The 23109-nt window shown below is 41.0% G+C and overlaps 1 protein-coding gene across 4 annotated transcripts in view; it reads right to left on the bottom strand.

Annotated features, from left to right (window-relative positions):
* Nucleotides 1-23109, bottom strand: part of PAK3 (p21 (RAC1) activated kinase 3) — a 385169-nt gene that overhangs the window by 285850 nt on the left and 76210 nt on the right. For all 4 annotated transcript variants that reach the window (XM_053917262.1, XM_053917263.1, XM_045188516.2 and 1 more), the window contains one exon: nt 22328-22423. The gene's annotated coding sequence lies outside the window, so the exon portion shown is untranslated. The remainder of the gene's footprint in view (nt 1-22327; nt 22424-23109) is intronic.

Below are 23109 nucleotides of genomic sequence, written 5' to 3'. Positions count from 1 at the left end.
TTGGGATGAAAACATCTATATATATATCAGTTAAGTCCGTTTCCTCTAGGGTATTGTTAACTGACACAATATCCTTCTTGATATTTTGTTTGGAAGACCTGTCCATTTTTGACAGTGGGGTGTTAAAGCCCCCTACTATAATTTTGTTGCTGTCAATATCTTTCTTGAAGTCCTCCAAGATTTTCTTTATGTATTTCGGTGCTCCTATGTTGTGTGCATAAATATTTACAATGTTTATGTCTTCTTGCTGGATTCTCCCTTTGGGTATTAGGAAGTGACCTTCTGAGTCGCTCTTTATGGCCCTTCATTGGACGTCTATTTTGTCTGATATGAGTATTGCTACCCCTGCTTTTTCTTCCTGTCCCTTTCCTTGGAAAATTTGTTTCCAGCCCTTCACTTTCAGTCTGTGTAGGTATTTTGTCCTGAGATGGTCTCCTGTAGGCAGCATATGTGTGGGTCATGTTTCTTATCCATTCAGCTATTCTATGTCTTTTGATTGGAGCATTTAATCCATTTACATTTAAGGTTATTATCGATAGGTAATTATTCATTGCCATTTTTTCCTACCTGTGTTCCTCTGTCTTTCTCTTTTCCTTCCTTTCCTTAAAGCAGTCCCTTTAGCATCTCTTACAGTGCTGGTTTGGTGGAGGTGTATTCTTTTAGATTTGTTTTGTCTGGGAAACTCTTTATTTGGCCTTCTATCTTGATTGTGAGCCTTGCTGGGTAAAGTAGTCTTGGTTGCAGGCCTCTGGTTCTCATTACTTGGAATATGTTTTGCCATTCTCTTCTGGCTTGGAGCGTTTCCATTGAGAAGTCAGTTGCTAACCTTATTGGGGCTCCCTTGTATGTTACTTCCTTTTTCTCCCTTGCTGCTTTTAAGATCCTCTGTTTGTCTTGGAATTGTGCCATTTTAACTATGATGTGTCTTGCAGTGGGCCTCTTTAGTTTCCTCTTGCTTGGGACTCTCTTGTTTCCTGGGTTTGGGTGACTTCTTCTCTCATCAAATTAGGGAAATTTTCCATCATTACTTTTTCAAACAGGTTTTCTATCCCTTGCTCTTCTTCTTCTCCTTCTGGTATTCCTATTATACGGATATTGTTACGTTTCATGCTGTCCTGCATTTCCCTTAATCACTCTTCATTCTTTCTGGGCCTCTTTTCATTTTCTTGCTTTTTCTGGGTGTTTTTTTTCTACTTTGTCCTCCAGCTCGCTGATCCAATCCTCTGCTTCATCAAGTCTGCTTTTCATTCCTTCTACTGTGTTCTTCAATTCAAGAATTGTATTCTTCATTTCCTTTTGGCCCTTGTTGATAGGTTCTGTATGCTTTTTCATGATGATATAATTTGCAGTGAGTTCATTGTAGTTTTCCTGTAGTTCCCATTGTAGTTTCTGGTAGTTCTCTGTGAGCTCAGTGAGCTTCCTGATAACCATTGCTTTGAACTCAGTATCTGATAGTTGACTTGCCTCTTTTTCAGTTAGCCTTCTTTCTGAGGCTTCCTCCTTTCCTTTCATTTGGGGATTGTTTCTTTGTCTTCCCATTTTTTGTGAGACTCTTCTTGTTAGCCTCCGCTTCTTAAATTGATGTATTCTGACTCCCAGGGTTTCTGGTATGAACTTCTATGGTTGAACGCCAGTGGGATTCAGTGGTGCTGTCTCCTTAATCTCTTGTGCTCACTGGACTTGAACTGACGTTTATGGGTCTAACATGGTGTAACTCTGGTCTTTTCAGCACTCCAGGTTTTATTGTTTCACCTGTGGGAAAAAGAGAAAGGGGAAAAGAAAAAGGAGAAGGGAAGGAGGGAAAAATGGAATAGAAAAGGAAAGGAAGGAAGGAAAAAGGAATAAAGGAAAATCGAAGGCCAGATAAGAAGGAATTTTAACAAAATTAAAAGAAAAGAATAAATAAAAGAAGGCAGGAAGAAGGAATAAAAAAGGTAAAGGATGGAAGGAAGAAGAAATTAAAAAAGAAAGAAGGACAAAAAGGAGGAAGGAATTCAGGGGGAAAGGAGGGGAAAAGAAGTCTTCTGCTGACTTTAAACCAGTCAGGTTAGTGCTGCTGTTCTTCCTGTCTGTGAAAAGGGAGGGGTGGTTGGAAGGATTGGTTTCACTTTTCTCCCTTCCTTAGTCACACTCTTCGCTGTTGTTCAGCGTCCAGTCCAGTTCCTCAGGGTCCTTCTGCTCCCCACTAAGCCTTTAGTTTACCAGTTGTGCTGTCCTTGAGGTGTACCAATTAGGGGCAACTCACACTCCCTCTTCTTGCTCTTTGCTGTCTTAGATGCTAGGGGCTCTTGGTGCTGCTATGGGGTATTTCAGCCCCCTACTCGGTGGAATCTTTCCGGGGACTGCAGTCTCCCCTAGCCCTGCTGCTCCCCTCTGCTGGGTGTTCTGCCTTCCTCCTAGAGAGCCAGTAGGCCCTGAAGGGCTCTGTGTGCTGGGGATAGGTAGGAGGTGTTCAGAACCGGTGTTTTTATTTGTGTTCGCTCACAGGCAGGCAGGCCTTCAATCAGCCGATCCTCTGCTTTGGGCCTGGTTTGTGTGGCCAGAGGGTCTGCTGCTTTTTGCCTGGGTTGTGCGGCCAGTGGGTCCGCTGCTTTGGGTCTGTGCTTGGGGCCTCTGCTCCGGATGCGCACCCACCTGAGGTATTAGGTGTGGGTTCCCAGCCAGGGTTTCAGGTATGGGCGCCCAGCCGGGGTTTCAATTGTGGGCGCCCAGTCTACTCATCTGGGTTGTCGCAACCGGGCTTCAGGTGAGAGCTGGGGCTGCTTATCCCGAGTTCATAGTCCAGGGGCTGAGGGGGGAGGGGCACCAGAAGCGGTGGCTACTGGGGAGAGTTCTCTAACTGGCCGCTGAGTGCCTCTATTTTCTCTTTTTCTTTTTGAGAAATTCTTTGTATCAAGCCCCCTGGTCCAGATAAGCACCTGGCTGCTCACACAGTCCAGCCTGGCTCTCTCCCAAGAATCCTGCAGCAGACCCTGCGCCCGGGCCCGGGGCTTCAGCCGCCCTGGTCCCCACGCAGGTCCCAGGGACCTTATTGTCCTTAAGCACTCTTCTTACCCTCAGATCTTTCAATGTCCTCTATCTTTGGTCTCTGATCTTCATATATGCTGGAATACCGTTGGCTGTTTGCTCTGTTCCTCAGATCAGCTAGGTGTTTCACTGGTGCTGAGGGGAAGTGGACTCTGCTCCCACCTATCTCGCCGCCATCTTCTGGAACTCCCAGTACTTTCCATAGCTTAATTCAAGCTAACAAAAGGACTGTCTTTCACATCAGAACTACAAAATATTGGCTAGTAGTCGCTCCAACCATTAATTTTCATTTCCTTAGTATTTAATATATTAAATATAACATAAGCATACATTTTGCACATTTATACATTTAAAATATTTGTAGATCTTTAATATTATATACATATTTAATATTTTAAATACATATGCACACATATACTGTTATCCTGAAAGTCAGGCTTAGTGTAATAGTACAGTCCAGACATACACTGACTCACATATCCCTGCTCTCACCCTGATTCTTGTTTCATTGCTTTCAATTCTTTTGCCATTGCCATAGTTAATATACAGTGGCCTCTTTACTCTTCCTTTCTCCTATCATCATGCTCCAATGCATCCTGCAAATACGCATGTCCCCTGCCTTCAGAATAAAAGCCCTAAATTCTTAGTTTAGCATTCAACCCCTACTTACAACCTACTGTCAAAACTTGCCTCAAATACTCCCAGTCCTATATCCAGTGCTCCAAGCAAACCATCTCATTTGCTATTACATATGAAGTCAGGTAGGCAAAGATGATTTGGAAAGCTTGCTATGTGACAGATACTGTGTTGGTTACTTCATATTATTATCTAATTTACTCTTTCCCATAACCCAGTGAAGTATGCTATAGAAAGTACTCTCACTGTCCTAGCAGGGAAATTGAGGCCAATGTTAAATAACTTGTTCAAGATCAGGCAGCTAGTAAGGTGTGGAGTCAGGGTTGGAAGCCAAGCAGCCCCATTCAGAGCCTGTGCTCTTCACCTAGACTGCCTAAATATGTTTTCTGAAATTTGTCCTCCATTTTTATGCCTCCACATTTTTGCTTATGGAAATATGGAAGCAGCTTTCCTTCCTGCTCTACCATCTCTGCCTGCTGAAATCTTGCCCAACCCAAATAGCACCTCCTCCATGAAGCCTCCCCTGACTTTCCAGCTAAAATTCACTCCTCCTGGCTCAGTGTTCTCACAGCATTGTCTCTAGCACTTATACTAGTTTTTATTGGTGTAGTTACCTATACATGTGCTTTCTCCTCTTAACTACCCTCATCCTTCCTTATAGGAAGCCAAGCTGACTATCACTGTAATCCTGCAGTGCTGAAGGTAGTACAGTACCAGTCAGTTGTGTCACCAGGGATGTGGTAGAGATGGTCAATGGGGTAGGCAATCTCTAAACTCACTTCCAACTTAATGATTTTACAATCTTGGGTGGCATTTTCACCAAGGTCAGGGATGGACCCTGCACAGCACCAGGCAGAGTAGCTGGCATGTCACTGTAGAACTGATGAGTTGGCAAAACTACACAATCTCTGAGGCATGTGTGGATGAATAAGTCCTGGCTATACTCTTCTACCCAGTCTCTCTCTGTGTATTCGACACTGTCATGTGTACTTGAATGTGACACTACTCTGCAAGTATGGCTTGAGAGTTGCAGTCCTTCTCATATTCCTTTCCTATGAAAACTATTCTTATTTGTGCTGTTGATTATTCAAACACATATTGATGTCTGCAGCACTTGATGCTTTGCCTTTCAGTCTAGACCAGTGGTTTTCAAACTTGTATCAGAGTTACCTATAGGGCTTATAAATACAGCATTAGAACTTACTGCTCCAGTAAGTTCAGAGTAAGACCTGAGAACTGGCATTTCTCATAGGTTCCTGGGTGATGTTGATGCTGCAGGTCCCTGGGCCACACTGAGACCTACTGTCCAGACAATGGCTTCACTGAAAAGGAGGAACCTCCTCTCTAACTGTTTCCTGAAGAATTTGGGGGTCTGGTGGGCCTGGGGCAGCTGGAAGAGCACTGAGTTTTAGTGACGCTGAAGACTGAAGATCAAGGTTCGATTATAGCTTATGGTTCTAGACAGCTGGGCAGCCTTGGGTAAGTCTCAGCATTGCTTTGGGTCTCTAGCATCCTCACAGGCACAAAGATTGGGTGAAGTTGGTGATTGCTACTCTGGAAATTTCTAGAATTTAGAACTGGTCTTTTGCTTTTGTTTCAGCTATGTCTTTCAAGTTGGAAAGCCAGATATCCCAACAGCACCTCCTCAAGCATCTCAGGTGCCCACTCCTGTCCACCATTACTCCAAGCTGGAGTGGCCCACTTGCTTGGGGAGATCTCTCTTTACAGCCATACCTATGTGTTTACAACAGAGAACGAAGATGGCACCTTCCAGCCTGGAGACACAAATCTGCCATTTTAAGGCATGTGTGCCTTGAGTGTGCTATTTAAAAGGCGAAGTGTTTTCAGGAATATCTATAAAGGACACATGGACAAAAGCAAGGGCAGGTGGATTAGGGGTGGGAGGTGGGGATGGCTGGGATGGGGGGCAGTGATGGGGTGAAAACTGAGACAACTGCACTTGAACAACAATAAAAAAAGGTTAAGGCACAAATTTAAAAATATAAACTTCAAAAACAGACACTACAGTTCAGAGAGGAGGACAAAATCTTAGAGTCAGTCTCCTACATGTAAATATTAGTTCTAAACACTTACCATGTAACCTTGGGTAAAGTAGTTAACATCACTTACTTAATTTTTTTAGATTTTATTTACTTATTTTTAAAGAGAGGGAAAGGGAGGAGAAAAGAGAGGGAAAGACATATCAATGTGTGGTTGCCTTTCATGCACCCACTACTGAGGACATGGGCCGCAAAACAGGCATCTGTCCTGACTGGGAATCGAACCAGCGACCCTTTGGTTCACAGGCCAGCACTCAATTCACTGAACCATGCCAGCCGGGGCAACTTACTTTTTTAAAAAAAATATTTTATTGCTGTCCAATTACAGTTGACTACATTTTCACCCCACCACAACCAATCCCACCTCCCTCCCTTGCTTCCACCCTCCCACTTGGTTTTGTCCATGTGTCCTTTACAGTAGTTTCTGAAAACTCTTACCCCCACTGTCACCTCCCCACCTCGCTATTATTAGATTGTTCTTAATTTCAAGGTCTCTGGTTATATTTTGTTTCCTTTTTTCTTTTGTTGATTATGTTCCAGTTAAAGATGAGACATATGGTCTTTGTCCCTCACTGCCTGGCTTATTTCACTTAGCATAATGCTCTCCACATCCACCCATGCTGTCCCAAAGGACAGGAGCTCCTTCTTTCTCTCTGCTGATAGAATTCCACTGTGCAAATGTACCATTGTTTTTTGATCCACTCATTTATTGATGGGCACATAGGTTGCTCCCAGCACTTGGCTATTGCAAATTGTGCTGATATGAACATTGGGGTACATAGGGTCAAAAGGCAGTCCATTTTTAGTTCTCTGAGGAAATTCCATACTGTTTTCCACAGTGGCTGCACCAGTCTGTGTTCCCATCAACAATGTACTAGGGTTCCCTTTTCTCCACATCCTCTCCAGCACTTGTTTGTTGATTTCTTTATGATGGCCATTCTGACTGGTGTAAAGTGGTATCTCATTGTGGTATTAATTTTCATCTCTCCAATGGCTAGTGATGCTGAGCATCTTTTCATATGTCTCTGGGCCCTCAGTATGCCCTCCTTGGAGAAGTGTTTGTACAAGTCTTTTGCCCATTCTTTAATTGGCTTGCTTATCTTCTTGGAGAGGAGTCATGTGAGTTCTTTATATATTTTGGAGATCAAATCCTTATCCAAGGTATCATTGGCAAATATGTTTTCCCATATACTTGGTTCTCTTTGTATTTTAATGCTGTTTTCTTTAGCCATGCAGAAGATTTAATTTGATGAGGTCCCATGTGTTTACTCTTTCCTTTATGTTCCTTGCTTTAGGGGACATATCAGTGAAGATGTTGATGCATGGAATGTCTGAGATATTCCTGACAATGTTTTCCTCTAGGACTTTAAGGTGTCATAGCTTATATTTAAGTCTTTCATCCACCTTCAATTTATTTTTGTGTATGGTGTAAGTTGGTGACCGAGTTTCATTTTTTTGCATGTAGCTGTCCACAACTCCCAACACCATATGTTGAAGAAGCTATTTTTACTCCATTTTATGCTTCTTCACCCTTTGTCAAATATTAATTGACCATAGAGACTTGGGTTTATTTATGGGTTCTCTATTCTGTTCCATTGGTCTATGTAACTGTTTTTATGCCAGTACCAGGCTGTTTTGATTAAAGTTGCCATGTAATACAGTTTGATGTCAGGTATTGTAACCCCTCCTGCTTTGTTCTTCTTTCTCAGAATTGATGCACCTATTCTAGGTACTTTATGGTTCCATAAAAATTTATGCAATGTTTGATCCATATCTGTGAAATATGTCATGGGTACTTTAATAAGGATTGCACTGAATCTATAAATTGCTTTGGGTAGTATGGCCATTTTGATGATGTTAATTCTTCCAATCCATGAGCATGGTATATACTTCCATTTGTTTGTGTCTTCCTTAATTTCTTTCTTCAGTGTTGTACAGTTTTTTGATTACAGGTCTTTTACCTCCTTGGTTAGGTTGATTCCTAGGTACTTCATTTTTCTTGTTGCTATATCAAATGGGATTTTGTTCCTGATTTCTGTTTCTGCAGTTTCATTGTTGGTGTACAGGAATGCCTTTGATTTCTGAGTATTGACTTTGTATCCAGCTTTTGTTTTGCCAAATTCATTTATTAGGTCAAGTAGTTTCTTGGTGGAGTGAATAGGATTTTCCATGTACACTATCATGTCATCTGCAAACAGTGATGATTTCATTTCCTCCTTTCCAATTTGGATGCCTTTTATATCTTTTTCTTGTCTGATTGCTGTGGCTAGGACTTCCAATACTATGTTGAATAGGAGTGGTGAGAGAGGGCATCCTTGTCTTGTTCCTGATCTTAGTGGGAAAGCTCTAAGTTTTTGTCCATTGAGTATGATGTTGGCTGTAGGTCTCTTGTATATGGCCTTTATTAGGTTGGGGACTGCTCCCTCTATTCCCACTTGATGACTGTTTTTATCATAAATGGGTGCTGCACCTTATCAAATGCTTTTTCTACCTCTATTGATATGATCATGTGATTTTTGTCTTTTGCTTTGTTTATGTGATGTATTATGTTTATTGATTTGTAAGTATCATACCATCCTTCCATCCCTGGGATGACTCCCAGTTGATCTTAGCGTATGATCTTTTTAACATAGTGCTGGATGCGGGTTGCCAAAATTTTGTTGAAGATTTTAGCAACTATGTTCATCAGTGATATTGGCCTGAAGTTTTCTTTCTCTGTTGTGTCTTTTTTTGAGATCAGGATGATGCTGGCTTCATAAAAAGAGATTGGGAGTCTTCCATCTTCTTGAATTTTTTTTGGAATAATCTGTGAAGGATGGGGGTTAGCGCTCCCTTAAATGCTTTGTAAAATTCTCCTGTGAAACCATCTGGTGCAGGGCTTTGGTGTGTCAGAGGCTTTTTAATAACTCCTTCAATTTCATCAGCAGTTATTGGTGTGTTTAGGCTTTCTGCTTCTTCATTCAGTTTTGGAATATTATATTTTTCTAAAAATTTGTCCACTTCACCTAGGTTTTCAAAATTCTTGGCATATAGCTCCTTGTAGTAATTTCTTACAATCCTTTGTATCTCGGTGGTATCCATTGTAGTCTCTCCTCTTTCATTTCTGATTGTGTTTATTTGGGCCCTCTCTCTCTTTTATTCTTAATGAGCCTGCTTAAAGGCTTGCCAATTTTATCTTCTCAAAGAACAAGCTCTTAGATTTATTGATCCTTAGAATTGTGCTTCTGTCTCTATGTCATTTAATTCTGCTCTGATCTGGGTTATTTCCTTCCTTCTACTTGCTCTGGGCTGTTTTTATTGTTGTTCCTTGAGTTCTTGTAGGCATAGGGTTAGTTTTTTTGTTTGAAATGTTTCTATCTTTTTTTCAGTAAGCCTGTATCACTATGAGCTTCATTCTCAAGACTATCTTCACAGTGTTTCATAAGTTTTGGGTTGTAGTGAGTTCATTTTCATTTGTTTCCAGAACTTTGTGGATTCTTACCTAATCTCATTCTTGACCCATTCATTGTTTAATAGCATGCTATTCAGTCTCCATGATTTTGAGTGTTTTGGTTTTTTTTCCTTGGGTTTGGTTTCTAGTTTCAGACCCTTGTGGTCAGAGAAAATGCTTGATATGATTTCAATGTTCTTGAATTTTTTGAGGCTTGTTTTGTGTCTTATCATGTGGTCTATCTTTGAAAATGTTCCATGTGCAGTTGAAAAGAATGTGCCTTTTGCTTCTTTGGGATGAAAGGCTCTATGTATTTCGGTTAAGTCCATTTCATCCAAGGTCTTGTTCAATGCCACAATATCTTTGTTGGTATTTTGTTTAGAAGATCTGTCCATCTTTGACAGTGGGGTATTAAAATCCCCTGCTACAATTGTGTTGCTGTCAATATCTCTCTTGAAGTCCTCCAAGATTTTCTTTATGTATTTGGGTGATCCCATGTTGGGTTCATATATATTTACAATGTTTATGTCTTCTTGGTGGATTCTTCCTTTGAGTATTAGGAAGTGACCTTCTCGGTCTCTCTTTATTGCCCTTCTTTCAAAGTCTATTTTGTCTGATATGAGTATTGCTACCCGTGCTTTTTTCTCCTGTCCGTTTGCTTGGAAAATTTGTTTCCAGCCCTTCACTTTCAGTCTGTGTAAGTCTTTTGTCCTGAGATGGGTCTCTTGTAGGCAGCATATATGTGGGTCATGTTTTCTTATCCCTTCAGCTATGCTGTGTCTTTTGATTGGAGCATTTAATCCATTTACATTTAAGGTTATTATTGATAGGTATTTATTCATTACCGATTCTTTGTACCTGTGTTCTTCCCTCTTTCTCTCTTTTCCTTCCTTTCCTTACAGCAGCCCCTTTTGTATGTCTTGTAGAGCTGGTTTGGTGCAGGTATATCCTTTTAGACTTCTTTTTTCTGGGCAACTCCGTATTTGGCCCTCTATCTTGATTGAGAGCTCTGCTGGGTAGAGTAGTCTTGGTTGCAGGCATCTGGTTCTCATCACTCACTTGCAATATTTCTTCCAATTCTCTTCTGGCTTGGAGCATTTCCATTGAGAAGTCAGTTGCTAACCTCATCGGGGCTCTCTTGTATGTTACTTCCTTTTTTTTCCCTTGCTGCCTTTAAGATCCTCTCTTTGTCTTGGAATTTTGCCATTTTAATTATGATGTGTCTTGCAGTGGGAGTCTTTGGGTTCCTCTTGCTTGGGACTCTCTGTGCTTCCTGGATTTGTGTGACTTTTTCTCTCATCAAATTAGGGAAATTTTCCATCATTACTTTTTCAAAAAGGTTTTCTATCCCTTGATCTTCCTCCTCTCCTTCTGGTATCCCTATGATACGGATATCATTGCATTTCATGTTGTTCTGCGTTTCCCTTAACCCCTCTTCATTCTTTCTCAGCCTCTTTTCCTTATCTTGCTCATTCTGGGTATTTTTTTTCTACTTTGTCCTCCAGTTTGCTGATCCGGTCCTCTGCTTCATCAAGCCTACTTTTAATTCCTTGTACTGTGTTCTTCAGTTCACAAATTGTATTCTTCATTTCCTGCTGGCCTTTGTTGATAGTTTCTATTTCCTTTTTCATGTTGATATCGTTTGCAATTAGTTCATTGTAGTTTCCCTATAGTTTTTGGTAATTCTGTGTGAGCTCATTAAGCTTCCTCATAACCAATTCCTTGAACTGAGAATCTGATTGTTGACTTGCCTCTTTTTCATTTAGCATTGTGTCTGAGACTTCCCCCTTTCCTTTCATTTGGGGATTGTTTCTTTGTCTTCCCATTGTTTGTGAGACTCTTCCTGTTAGCCTCTGCTTCTTAAGTTGCTCTGTTCTGACCCTCTGAGTTTTTGGCGTAAACTTCTGTGGTGGAATACCTGTGAGATTTTGTGTACAGTCTCCTTGGTCTCCTGATCTTACTGATCTTGGGCTGTGGTTTCTGTTGGCTCCATGTATGTCTTTGGTTTTTGGTTCTTGTTGGGTCTTTTTGGTGGGTCTTTCCCACCAGCTGGTTATCTGAGGGTCAGTCTGTCCCCCACCTCTTGTCTTCTGTTGTGCAGGTGTCGGCAGGTTGTGTTGGAGCTGGTTCTTCCGTGTGTACAAGGTTTTGAGGCTTTTCTCTTGCTCTTGTTCAGTTGTTTGTTCTCACTATTTAGTTGTATCTCCAGATACGTCATGGGTTGAGTTAGTGTGACTTCCACTCCCTCCTTCACCTTCTTCTTTTGTTATCTGTTGATGATTCCTTTGTTGGTGGGTTTCGTCTTCCAGGAGGAATCCTAGTGTTCCCAGTTTCTGCCCACTCTTTTTTTATGGTAGGTCTTCTCCAGGCTATGGGTGTGCGTGCAGAGCCTTCCTTGATTCGCACTCTCCCTGGATCCTGTGGTCTCAGTTCACTACCAGATGAGGTGCAGACACTCCAAATTCGCTGGGCCCACTCCCCCGGGTGGTTCCTATAGTCTCAGCTCCCTCCGAGATGAGGTGCACACAGTCCCAGGTCAATGCACCCACTCCCCTAACTGGCGAGTGGCTGGGTGTAGAGCAGACTGGAGCTGCTGCTGAAGGGGAATTCCCCAAAGTGCCCCAAAGGGTCTTTTTCTTTTTGGGAAATATCCTCCTGCTCAATCCTGTGGCTCCCTCCGTACAAGGAAGGACCTGACCTCTCACACAGCCTACCTCTCCAGCTAGGCAGGGGGCTGTCCGGGTCAGGATCACATGCAGCCCAACTTTCAACTCTCCTCAGCCAGTGCCTGTGGTCTCCCTGGGTTTTCCACTTTGTTCTTATTCCCCTCCCTGCGACTTCAGGCAACTGGGTCTCCCTCAGTGTTGCTCAGGCCTTGTTTGGCAGCGGAGGGGGCCGTTAACCCTGCTCTCTCCCAGGAGTCCTGTGGCAGGACCCGCACGGGCAGTCCTGGGGCTGCAGCCGCCCCGGTCCCTGTGTTGGTCCCAGGGACCTTTTTGTCTTGAAGCAATCCCCTTACCTTCTGTTTTCTCAATATCCTCTGTACTTTTTGTTCTCCTATCTTCATAAATGCTGGGCTGCTTTTGGCTGTTCGCTTTGTTTCTCAGTGGAGTGGGTTGGTGTTTCACCCAGGTGTAGGGGGAAGTTAACTCTGCTCCCACCTATCTTGCCACCATCTTCTCTCCAAGTTACTTAACTTTAATGTGGAGAGAGAATCCGTACCTACTTCATGGAGTTATTATGAGAAATAAATGAGATAATGCATGCAAGGCATTTACCACAGTGCCTGGATCATAGAAAATGCTCAAAAATGGTAGATGTTAAAGGAGTTCATCATCACCAAGCCATTATTATATGAAATGTTAAAGGGACTTATCTAAGAAAAAGAAGTAAAAAATATGAACAGTAAAAATGACAGCAAACTCACAGTTATTAGCAAACACACCTAAAACCAAAACAAAAGAAAACTAAGCAAACAACTAGAACAGAAACAGAACCACAGAAATGGAGATCACATGGAGGGTTATCAATAGGGGATTGGGAGGGGGAGAGAGGGGGGAAAGGTACAGAGAATAAATAACATAAATGATAGGTGGAAAATAGACATGGGGAGGGTAAGAATAGTGTAGGAAATGTAGAAGCGGAAGAACTTATAAGTATGACCCATGGACATGAACTATAGGGGGGAATGTGGGATGGAGGGGGTGGGACAGATGGAGTTGAGTGAAGGGGCAGAAATGGGACAACTGTAAAGGCATAATCAATAAATATATCAAAAATTTTTAAAAAATGGTAGCTGTTGTTTCTAAAAAGAGGTTAATGGCCCCTCTATAACATGAAACAAGTAGGGAACTAGAGACCACTATGGGTGTAGGTCTACTTTCTTTATACCTTCCCATAGTACACAACAATTATAACAATAACTCACATTTATGCAATAGTTTACCCTTTCAGAATACTATGCACTAAATGTTCTCATTCAATCTTTATAACACTATATGGACAAGGCCAGCACACTTGTGCACCTCTTCATGGGTTGAGGGGTTGGAAAAATACCATTGCTGTTTATTGGTCGCTAATGAAGTAGGCTGGCTTTCCACATGTGGATTTCTATTTCTGCACAGTTGGAAGAAGAAACATTCTGGCCTTGGCTGCCAGCCGAGGAACCTCCAAAAATCTTTTCGTTATTTGGCTTGTCTTTTGCAGCTCTGTATCAGGCTGGGGTGTGCTTCCTGTGAGGCATCATTGCCTGCATTTTGTTTATTGCATGCATTACCAGAACCAAACATCCATATAATAGTAATTGAATGACTTGAGGACTTTTGATAATAAACATAAACCAAACCAAAAAGATATTCTAGATTTTCCATCAATTCCAGTTACTAGTCCAAGAAAAATCAGCCTACCCCTCTATGTTGCCAATTACACTTCTCATATAAGGCAAAATCATGAAGATGTCTTAGGCTATGATATTACTGCCATACCGAGCATTAATTAGAGTTCAATGATTGTAGGGGAATAAAGCACAGGAGACTCAGAAACTTGGTGTGGTCCTTAATAATGATATGTTTCCTCACCAGAAATTGGACAGGGATTCGAGAGTTCAGCAATTTTACTGCCCTGCTCTTTTCTTTCCACCATGTTTGTCATCTTTAACCCTGAGGGAAATAGAGGACAATAGCAGGCCCTCTATTTGGTATCTATTTTTTTTTCTTTTTTACTTCCCTAGTCCTTCCCTTGTGGCCAGTTTTTTTTCATTATCTTTAAGACCACAGATGAGGCAAATTGACCTTGCTTGCTCTGTTTTAGCCACACCAGGCTTCCTGCTGTTCCTTAAATTGGTCAGGCCTCAGAGCTTTTGACTTGTCTTTCCTTCTGATTGGTAAGTTCCTTTGGGTTCTTGCTCCATCTCTTCAAAGTCTTCAAATGTCATTTACTCAGTGAGGCCATCCTGACCATACCATTTTAAAACTGCTCCTCTCCTCCTCCCTTTCCTACTTTATTTCTCTCCATAGCATCTATTGCCTTCTAATATACTACATCATTTCCTAATAGTTTTATTTATTCCTTCACATTCCCTCCACACCCTCTACTAGAAGATAAGCCCCAGGAAGGAAAGACTATTTTTCAGTTTTCATTTTGAAATAATTTTATTAAATTTCTTATCTGGAGGATAGAGAGAAATGATATTTATTTCTTTTGTAGTTCCTATCACAAAATCAAATATTTTTAGCTTACATTTCTATACTACTTCAAAAGCGGGTTCTCAAATCCTTTGTGATACATTATCATTGGATCTAATTCACAGATGAGAAAACTGAGATTCAGGAAGTATAGCAGATACTGGCAATGCCCTAGCTATATATATTTTTGGACTTTGTCATTTCTGTTCCTGCCAGCTTGCTTTCAAAGTGCATGAAATAATTTTAGACTTCACAGGGAAATTGTAAACATAGCACAGAGAGTTGCCATATACACTTCCCCCAACTCCCCCTATTAATAATTTATATAATAGTACAATTATTGAAACCAGGAAATTAACATTAATACAATACTTTAAATAATCTACAGAGCTTATTCAAATTTTCCCAGCTTTTCCACAATATCCTTTTTCTGTTCCAGAGTCTAATCCAGGATCTCGTATTGTGTTTGTTGTCATGTATTTTTAGCTTCCTCTAATTTGTGACTGTTCCTCAGTCTTTGTCTTTCTGACCCTGACAATCACAAGTCCAAGCCAATTAATTTGTAGTTTCTTCCAATCGAGATTTGTCTGATGTTTTCTCATGGTTAGATTAAGGTTGTTCACTTGAAGCAAGAACACTGCAGAAATAAAGTTGTAGAGGGTGGGTTTTTTGATTGTTCATTGCTGCATTCCCCATTGACCAGAAAGGGCCTAACACATAGGAGGGGCTCTGTACTTGTGAAGACACAAAGAGATCAGACCCTCAGGCACCTACACTCCTTTCTGGACATGGGAAGTTTATGTTGTGTGGAATATCTCATTTGTTGGGAACCTCTCATAGCTTTGAGGAAGGGGAAGGTAAGATGATTGTGTAAGGGTGAGAGTTTCCTATCACAAAGCTAAGTGGTAACAGGTGAAGAAACCCCAGTAGCATGTGGCCCAGTAAGGAAAAAAAAAAACAACAACAGTATAACAATTATACAAAATGATAATAAGATTTTTTTTACATCTACAAATAATACCCTTCCCCCTGCTATACACTAAATGATTCTTTTTTCCACAAATTCATACACTGAAACGTCATCCTCAATGTGAGGGTATTTGGATGTAGAGCCTTTGAGTGATTAGTTCATGAGGGTGGGACCCTTGTAAATAAGATTAGTGCCCTTATAAAAAGAGGCCTTAGAGAGCTTCCTTGCCCTCTTCCACCATGTGAGGTTACAGCAAGAAGATGGACACCTACAACCAGACAGCAGGCCTGACCAGACACTGAATCTGCCAGCACCTTGGTCTTGAACGTTTTAGCTTCAAGTACTGTTAAAAATAAATTTCTGTTGTTTTAAGCCACTCAGTCTATGGTATTCTGTTATAGCAGCTCAAATGGACTAAGACATGCCCCAAGTAAAACCCAATGCCTTGCATATGTAAGTAAGTGGCTCAGACTATAAGCTCTGAAGTCAGACTGCCTGGATTCACAGTCTAGCTCTGCCACTTACCAGCTAGGTGATGATGAACGAATCTCAACCTTTCCATGCCTCATTTTTCTCATCTTTAAAATGGAGATACTTTTAATATTAATCTCATAGGGTTTTTCTGAAGATTGATAGAGATAATGCATGTGATGAGCTTAGAGCAATATCTGAAATATAGTAAGTACTGAGTAGGCATTATTATGCAAATTTATACACTTTCCAGAACAAGATCCAATAGATCATCTCCTTAGATATTCAAAGCAACCCCTTAGGGGCACGGACTATTACTTTTATTGACTGAGGAAATTGGGGCTTAGACAAGTGAAAGCATTAATCTAAACTCTATTAGCTAATGAGTGAGAAAGCTGGAGTAAAATATAGCTCATATGTTTCCTAGTCCAGTGCTGTTTCTGTACTGCTCTACCCACATACCAGCAGTCATAGAATAATAACTTGGATTTAGATTTACCTCTGAGAATCACATTTCTCCTTGGTGCTAGATAGGATCTAGGATACTGTCAACTTAGGATCTTACAATACAAGTGAGAGGAGAGAGTACTAAGATAGCTAAACAAGTATCCCTGGAACAATGGGTGTAAGCTGACAATGGGTAAAGCTGACAATCACAGGCAACTCCCACCTTACACAAATAGAGCTTCCAGGATGGTTGTTTGGACTGTAGAAAGCATTTTTCAAGGCAACCATCACTATAAACAGGGCTAAGCAACCAAGTCAGCCTACCAAATGTACCCAGAGCAGAAAACTGTTATAACCATGGAAACTAGTCCACAGGTTTTACAAGGGCAGGGAAAGAGGAGAACAAGACAAGGCTGAAGACACAGTCAAGGGCTGGATTCTGCCAGGCCTTGATGGCCTGAGAAGAAAGTAGAATTATATTCTAAGTGTGATGAGAAGCCACTGGAGGCTTTTAAGCCAAGGAAATGATATTATCTCATTTACATTTTTAAAAGAGCACATTAATGCTAACATAAGAAACCATGTAGAGTATGATTCTGTAATGAAATAGAACTGGGCTTGAATCTCAAATCTTGCCCTTCAAAGCTTGAATCTTTTCTGTTCAGTGGAGACAATAATAGTATTCACCTCACAGTGGTGCAGTGAAGAATACAACAGACAATATGTGTAAAGTGCTTAGCCCAATTCCTTGCGCATAGCAGGTGCTCAGTATATTTTGTCTGCAATTATTATTAGTGCCAATAGTCATCATCATAGTAGTAATAGTTGTAGCATTTAGTATTATAGTCACAACTTTGAGAAAATATGCAGGTAATGGTCTAGATTAGGTATTAGGTCAATGCTGCTTGAAATGAACTTTTTGGACTTCTAGTAACTGACACAATGGAGTCTCTAGGTGCAAGGTAAGGGGAGGACAAGGTCAGTCTGAGGTTGCTGCCAACTATAGGGCTTACCTTCTCCTTTCTTCCAAGCCCAGGATATGCTTTTGCCATTGGCAGTGTCCCTGCATGCAGCTGTGTCTTGGCATAGAGTGGGATGACAGGGGAGCATGGAAAAAGCTTTCCTTTCTCACCCTTTGTGTCACTTCTTGAAGTCCCAAAGGAATTATTCATTCAAAAGTTCTGGAGTGCCTCCTATGTGCTAGCCCAGTGTTGATCCATTTCATCTTTCCAGTAACAGTTGAGCCATAGGCACCATGGGGGAGCCCCACTGGGCCAACACATCACCTTACATTGTTGGGATTATGCAATGCAGCAACTGGGGCATGACCTTCTTAAACTATTGTTTAGTTGTGTCCTTGGTCTGAGTTACATGAGGTTATTAATTATCCTCTAGCTAGTAGGAGAAGGCTGGGATGCCACTGTGGCACATGTCTCACACATGCCCTGTACTGCCCACAGACCATACCCAGAGAATGGTAATGACATAAAGAAATTTCTCTGTTGTCATATTCCTGAGTTCTGTAGACTTGTCTGGCCATAGCCAGTTCTTACAGACCCCAAACCAGTCTGCTCCCTGGAATGGATGACTACAGAGATACAGCATGCCCTCTTGGCAAAGGGAGTTATACTATGGAACCCATGCTTAGGCTGTCTCGCCCCAAGGTAAGTTCAGTGTGCCAGAAGTGTGGCAGGAATGACTGGGACTAAAGCCAGGGTGCTGCTACCCAATTCACCTGCCACTTTATCCTGCTATTATTTCTTACTCAACTCTTTGGCATCTACTTTCATTTATTCCTTCATTTGATCAGTCACTTATTCAACAACGTGTGTTGAGTGCCTACTCTGTGCTAGGCGTGCTAGGCACTTTGAAAGGTGTTGGGAATGTACAAGACAAAGTCCTTGCCTGCAAGGGCCTTATATTCTAATATGGGAGGCCAAATCATTTTCATTAGAATATTACTTCTCCCTTCAAAAAATTCATGAAATCCTCTCAACTCTAATTACAACTCCAGATAGTGCTCCTGCTGCTCCATTACTCTCCACCTCTTTTTACTAAAACCTTGATGCAATTTTTATATTCACTGTCTTCAAATTATCTCCTTCCATTAGTCTCTCTTGAACTCACTCTAATCACTGTTCTGATCAAGATCACTGGTGACCAACATATTATAAAAGCCAATGTTCATTTCTCTGTCTTCTTACTTTAGTTGTCCACAGTGTTTGACCTAAGGGTCTACTCTCTCTTCCTTTAATCACTTTCTTCTCCTGGCTTCCAAGAAACCATATTTCATTGGTTTTCTTTCTTCTACTCTGGCTTCTGCTTCTCACTCTGCTTTGCTTGTTGCTCATCAACTCAATCTCTAACTTTAGAGTGATTTAGGGCTCAGTCCATGGACCTCTACTGTTTTCCACCTGACCTTACACTCTAGGTGCTTCAGTCAGTCTCACGGTTCCCAAAGTTCTACCGCCAGGCAGGACCTCTCCTATGAACTTCAAGTTTGTATATTGACCTCTCTTCTTGATATTTCCAGTTGAATATCTAATAAGCATTTTGAACTTTTCAAGTTCAAAATGAAGCCCTTGATATTTTCCCCTAAAACCTGCTCTTCCAGCAGTCCTTTCCATCTAAGTTAAATGGCAACTCCATTCTTCTAGATGCTCAAGCCCAAAACAATGATGTCATTCTTAACTGCAGTTTGTCTCATGTCCAGAATATAGTCTGTCAACAAATCCTACATACCCTATCTCTCAAAATTCATACAGATTCTGACCATTTCTCACTGGTCCTTATATCACTACCATTTGTACCACCCTTCTCCAAACCACTATCATCTCTCACCTGGATTATTATAATAGCCTCCTAGCTTGTTCTGCTGCTTTCACCATTACCCCCTTCAGTTAATTCTCACATGAAAAATATGGAATGAGCCTATTAAAATCTAAGTCAGATAATGTTATTCTCTTCTAGAAATTCTTCAGTGATACCCTTTCTTACTCAGAGTAAAAGCCAAAGCTCTAAGAATAAACTTTAAGGCTCCACATTACCTGGCCCCTATTACTTGTGTCAATGTATCTCCTACCACTCTTCCCTTTGTTATCAATTCTCTAGCCACTTTAGTCTCTTTGCTGTACCTCAAACACAACAGGTAGGATTCAGCCTCAGTACCTTTGCACTGACTCTTCTCTGTCTAAAATATTGTACATGCAGATGGCTGCAGATTCAGATCTCTTATTTCCTTCATGTCTTTACTGAAGATTTACCTTCCTAGGCAACTCTAAAACTTTTCTCCGTCCCCAACAAAAAATCATATCTCCAACCTTCGCTTTATTCTTTTTCTTAGAACTTATCATTATCTAACATACAATATACTTTAAGTCGGTGCAGGATGCCAGAACAAAATTCCATACACTGGGTGGCTTAAACAACTGAAATTTATTTCTTAAAGTTCAAGGGGCTGGGAGGCCCAAGATAAAGGTGCCAGCAAGGTAGGTTTCATTATAAGGCTTCTTCTCTTGCCAGTGGCTATCATCCTGCTGTGTGCTCATATGACCTTTTCTTGAGTGTGGGAATGGACAGGATGGAATGGGGAAGGGAAAGAAAGCTCTCTGGTGTCTCTTCTTATAAGGGCACACACTAATCCAATCAGACCAGAGCCCTATCCTTATGACCTCACCTAATCCTAATTACATCCCAAAGGATCCATCTCCAAATACTGTCACCCTGGAGGTTAGGACTTTAACATATGAATTGGGGGCATAAACATTAGTCCATATACTATATTTATATATTTACTAGTTTTTAAAAAGATTTTATTAATTTTTAGAGAGAGGGGAAGGGAGGGAGAAAGAGGGGGAGGGAAGGAGGGAGGGAGGAGAGAGACACACTGTGCTCTAGAGTGCTTATAAATTAGAAGAAGAGATCAAGACATGAACACAAATAGAAATAACACAATAGAGAGTGAAGTAAGTATATGATGGGAGTTGTCAATACAATCAACAATTGCTATCATTTATTTAGTACTCAATTTATGCTGAGCACTGTGTTGGGTATTTGACATATGAAGGGGGACCCAAAAAAACCAGAATTATCATCTGGAGGGAGGGCCCCTCATAGTACAGACTTCCCCCACTAGGTGAGTGTTCTAGGAACCCATCTGTTCAGTGTACCAGCTGAGGTTGTTCTGAGAGGCTGTGTTCAGCTTCAGTGAATTTTTTTGAACTCTTTCACCCCGTTTACCCATATCACAATGGGTGATTTACAAGCACACCTGCCCACACCACCCTGAGTGTTCAGCAGTTTTTGACCAAAAACAGCATGACTCCTGTGCCCCACCCTCCCTATTCACCTGAGCTCACCCGGAGTGACGTTTTTTTGTTTCCCCAGATGAAAAAAGTCCTCAAAGGGAAACGTTTTGCCATTGTGGAAGAGGTGAAACAAAAAATGGCAGGAGCACTAAAAGACATCAAAATCAACAAGTTCAAAAACTGTTTTGAGCAGTGGAAAAAAAGTGTTGATGGGTTTATTGCATCAAATGGACAGCACTTTGAAGTGACTGAAGTTTAAATATGTAAGGATAAATACACAGTTTTTTATAAGTAAATCCCAAGTTTTTTCCTCTAGTATGTTCTCATTTAATCTTCAAAATTCTATGGAGCAAGTAGTATGATTACCTATGATGATCCTGATAATGCTAAGTGCTTCATATAAGCCAGACATTGGGTTGTTTTGAAAGATCTTATATAGGCAAATCTTCATTCTACAGATGGGAATAAGTAGGACGAGGAAGGATAGGTGACTTAACCAAGATCACAGAGCTGGGCAGGTGCAACTTTGATATGCAGGTTTGACACTCAAGCCTGGGCTTTTAAAGTGTTCTGGAAGTTCAGAGCAGGAAGGTCCTACCTTGTTCTGGGAGGTGCATGTATGTGGGGAGGAAACCACAATAGAGGAGGAAAGGAGTAAAGATGAGGAAGGAGGGGCCTATTCAGGGGCCAGTAAGTGGCTCCACTTATCAAAGCTGAGGGTGTGTGATGGGAAATGGCAAGGCAGTTCTCCTTCCCCTTCTTGCTCCTAACACTTCATCTGTGCATCCAGGGGCTGCACCTACCATAAAGTTTGTCTGTCACTCAGGGCTTAACCTTTGGGTGTCTTGGTCCTCTGAAGGCCCCCAGAAGCTCAAACAGCCTAATTCCACTCCATAGGATGACAAGGTATAGATTTTTTAAACTCAAACCATGATGAGTAGGGAGTTGGCAGCCCCCTCTTTAGTTCTTTCTTCAGTGGAAGCAGCCCTTGAGCATTTATAACATTGACAAGATTTGAAAAGAACAAGGAATCCAGAGGAGCCAGCAACCAGCACCCAGCAGTACATCTCATGAAGCCAACAAAGAAAGGTTATCAAGAAACACTGCTTATAACAGCAAAACTTTGCCAATGATCTAAATGTCCAGCAATATGGGATTGATGAGATAAATTAGAGAACAACCACAGAAAAGAATACTATGTTGTTGTTTGAAAGGATGGTGTACAACAGAACTATATGTTCTGACAAGGAGAGATGTTTCCAAAAGATTATAAGTGAAAAGAGCAGGTCACATAACAGTCTTGATAGTATAATTCCATTTAAATCACAGACTCGTATTTATGTATGCACAAAACTGTCAACTGCAGTTATCTGGTAGGGTGTTGGTACAAAATTACACAGGGACTTTCACTTTCTAATTAGTATGCTTTTGCATGCTGTTGACTTGTATGACAAGCCAATGTTACTTTTATAATTGGAAAAACTACAATAGTTTTCATTCTATAAAACAAAAGGCTCCACCTTAGATTATCCTTTATCTTTCCAGTCTTTTATAACCATAGCATATCTTTGATTCAGCAGTACACCTGAAATTGGCTCCTATAACTTTCTCATGAATGAACTAAGATAAGACAGCAACATATTAAGCGGATTATAACGTAAGTCAAATAGATTGACATTTGATTAAAGAATTTTACTCAAAGCACAGGTGGCAATCAGCATAAAAGTCTCCAAAAAAAGGCCACAGGGCTTTTGAACGTTTATTAATAACTTAGATGACATACAGACTGTACTTACCACGTCTGGAGATGATTCAAAGCTGGCAGAGATATCAGATATATTGAGGAACAAAATTGAGATTCAAAATGAGTTCAGAAGGGCTGGAATACTGGGCTAAAAATTAAAAAAAAGTGAAATTTATAAGATAAAGAAAACATAGCCTCAATTAAAAATGTAAAAGTCTATATTGTAAGGCCAGAATAAGGTAAACATGGTTTGGCAGCAGCTCACATAATAACAAACAATTAAAAAAGATCTAGGGATTTAAGTTGACCCAAAGGCATAATTTGAACCAAAATTTTAATGTAGCTAAATCATTCAGCTGCTAAAAACAGAGTACAATTTTCACTTGTATTAATCAAAGTATGGTTTCTAGATTACAGAATACAATTGTCATACTGCAATCTGTGCTGTTTCCTTCTGGAGCCTCTTATTCATTTCTAGGCACCACATTTTATGAGGATCACTGAAAAAGAGAAACACCTCCAGAGGAGAGCCATGAGATTGACAAAGGGATGCAAAACCATCCTATAACAGAAGTAGCTCTTGAAGGGACCAAAGACATGTGCCCTGGAAAAGATAACCATCAGGAGACATATAAGATACCCACTTGCTTTCAAGTCTGAAAGTGTCTTATTATAGAATGTATATACTTATTCTGGGTTGCTTAGGTGACAGAACTTGGGTTACTGCCACCCAGTGGTGGCAAGTAGGCACATTTTTCAGTAAACCTATCTATCAAAAGGCTTTCCCACCCTGAGAAGGTCCTTCAAGAAGCTGAGCATGCTGGTGAGGCAGTG

Source organism: Desmodus rotundus, chromosome X, assembly GCF_022682495.2.
Source record: "Desmodus rotundus isolate HL8 chromosome X, HLdesRot8A.1, whole genome shotgun sequence".
Classification (NCBI taxonomy): Eukaryota; Metazoa; Chordata; class Mammalia; order Chiroptera; family Phyllostomidae; genus Desmodus; species Desmodus rotundus.
The sequence above is the reverse complement of the archived record's forward strand: the minus strand, read 5'-3'. Positions and strand labels throughout refer to the sequence as shown.